The following is a 2,617-nucleotide window of genomic DNA, read 5'->3' as shown; positions in this document are numbered from 1 at the left end:
AGATATAGATATAGATCCAACTGACCTGGGACTCACTACATAGACAAGGCTAGCCTTGAACTCCCAGAGATGCACCTGTCTTGCAAGTGCTGGGATAAAGGCGTGCATCACCACACCTAGCTTTGACTCACAATTTTTTAATCTTTGTGTGTGTGTGTTTCTGTGTGTCTGTATGATATATGTGTATGATCACATGTGTGAGAACAGCCACGACCATGCCACGGCATGTATAGAGGTCAGAGGACAACCTCAGGCGAGGTCCTTGTCTTACACTTTGTTTGAGACAGTCTCATTGTTTGTGGCACCATATGCCACCTCCAAAAACTCACCTGTCTCCCTCGACCTCCCGTAGCAATTCTGGGAATTCAAACTTGGGTCCTTAGACTTGGGCAGTAAGCGGTTTACCTACCAAGTCATCTTCCCAGCCTCTCCCATGACTCTGTATAATGGATGTTTAACAATCAGCTCCCAAGACTCAGCCTCCAGCCTCATGCCTCGAGACACGTTAACTCCAACACAACACTGCTCAGAGCTCTGTACAAACCCATGAGGACAGACAATTCCTGGGAACATACTCAGTTCAGGGACCTTAAGAAAAGTGGCCCTGCAGACCTCCACCAAGGCAGAGACTGGGGTGTTCTCTGGGGACACCAGACAAAAAGCTGGGTCTGAGGGACACTAGGGAGATGGGAAGAGAACCCTGGGACACTGATCATTTATGAGTTTGAATCTGTGGAGACTCTGGATCTCTTGGGGACAAGGAACTTGGGACAAGGTGAGAACACAGAGGCCTAACATACCAACTTGCAGAGGCCAGAGAGGATGAGGAGCCAGGAAGCCTGGAGGAAGCCCCTGCTCCTTTACTGACTTACAGAGGCCTCAGGCTGTCCCTTCATTGCTACTGGCTCAGCCTCCTCATCTGTAAAACAGATTGTCTACCCTGCCTAATTACCAGGGTTGTTGTCAAACAAAGAGATAGTGGCTGTGAAAGTACAATATAAACCTAAGCTGCTATTACCAGTCTGTATAACCACCCTCTTTATCTTTTCAATTTTATCTGAGATCATTATATTCTTGCCACTCCGTTCCTTCTTACCACAGAAGCTTCCAGGACTCAGCTCCTCACCCAGCCCTCCAACTGGCAGATACTATGTCCGTTCAGGGGTCCTTCCTTTTCTGATAGCCTGGTACCCAGGCCCCCAAAGGGGCCCAGCAGCTTTGCCCAGTTTGTTTGCAAACACCAAGCAAGTGTTCTACCACTAAGCTACATCCTCAGCCCCCTAAAGCTAAAACTTGAAACAGTAAAGTATAGGAACCAGCAACCATCAGCTGACCACTTACTATGTGCCAGACAGTGTTGCAGGCTGGTGAGCAAGAACAGACATAGCCCGTGCATTCAAAGGCTTCCAGATACAGAGAAACCTCTCTGCTTGGGACAAGACTCCCAAAAGCATGAGAAAACCTGCTTGGCTTGATGGAGAGGAGGTACCCCCAAATAAGAACTGGAAGAGGTAAGGAATGAAGCCCATTTGTAGATGGAGCAAGGCTGGGGCCAAGGGGGAGGATCCTAACCTCAGGCAGACAACTGGGATGGAGGTGCAGAACAAGGGCGCCTGAGCTTTGCCTGGGATCTTCAGGCTGTGCTCCTCACCCTGAGTGCCCAGCCTGGACCCCGTGGAAGCCCATGCTGTTTGGAGAGGTGGACAGATTGGTGTTTCAGCTCCAATCCACAGCCCCGCAGGGCTGGGTTGCATGTATTAATGAGCCTCCACAACCTGCTTCCCCCACATCCAAAGAGGAACAGATGGGACCTGGGGCAGGCTGGGCAAGGACTTCTCTCGGAGGACTCCAAGGCCTTTGAAGCAAACACAGAGATCCAAAGCCCTCCAGAAATGAGATTCGCCGAGTACCACCTCCCTGAATTGGGCTTAGCCAGGGTCTTCAGGCTCTTAGCGCCAAATGACTCCCACTTTCAGTAACACAGAGATACTGGCTCCTCCCCTACTTTAGACCCGGGCTCCCTCTCACAAGCCACCCCCCAAAACTGGTCTCCTCCATTTAGAGAGCCCACTGGACTCATATCTCTACCCAAGGCCACCCAGGGCTCTGTGCCCATGGCCTGCCGCTGACCCAGCGTCCACTCCTCCCACGCTCCAGCTCCACTCCTGCGGGAGGCCTGGCTGTCCCGCCTCTGGGCAAGAACTCAAGACGAGAGAGGCTAACCCCCCCGAACAGAAGCCACACCGCATTACCTGACTTCATGCAGTCTGGGGACCCCACAACACCCAAGGTCAGTGGGGCGTGGGAGGGGCACAGAAAAGCACAGTGGAGAGACAGGGTGAAGATGACACAGAGCTTGGAGCGGGGTTCAGAGAGAGAGAAGAAAACAGACAAGGCACAAAGGCCAGTCAGGACTCAGACAGAGGGACACTCAAGGGGCACAAAAGGACACAACCAAAAGATGGACCCGCGCTTACAGGACTGGAGACTGTTTCCAGAGGCACTTGGGAAACCCCGACACACAAAGCAGCCGGAGGCCAGGAGCCCGGGCCTGGGCAACGCGCACTCACCGTCCCTGCCGCTCACAAAGGCTCCGCGCCACCGCGCCTCCCAATCC

The 2,617-nt window shown here is 52.8% G+C and overlaps 1 protein-coding gene across 6 annotated transcripts in view; it reads right to left on the bottom strand.

Moving 5' to 3' along the window:
* Arhgef10l (Rho guanine nucleotide exchange factor 10 like) overlaps nt 1-2,617 on the bottom strand; it is a 125,496-nt gene that overhangs the window by 122,480 nt on the left and 399 nt on the right. For 4 of the 6 annotated variants that reach the window (XM_005352927.3, XM_026781946.1, XM_026781947.1 and 1 more), the window contains exon 1: nt 2,571-2,617. The exons of 1 other annotated variant lie outside the window; for it this stretch is intronic. The gene's annotated coding sequence lies outside the window, so the exon portion shown is untranslated. Of the gene's footprint in view, nt 1-2,477; nt 2,530-2,570 lie in introns of those variants that run through there. One more of the 6 variants, XM_026781944.1, reaches the window with a different exon arrangement.

This window comes from Microtus ochrogaster, chromosome 10 (assembly GCF_000317375.1).
Source record: "Microtus ochrogaster isolate Prairie Vole_2 chromosome 10, MicOch1.0, whole genome shotgun sequence".
In the NCBI taxonomy this organism is placed as follows: Eukaryota; Metazoa; Chordata; class Mammalia; order Rodentia; family Cricetidae; genus Microtus; species Microtus ochrogaster.
The sequence above is the reverse complement of the archived record's forward strand: the minus strand, read 5'-3'. Positions and strand labels throughout refer to the sequence as shown.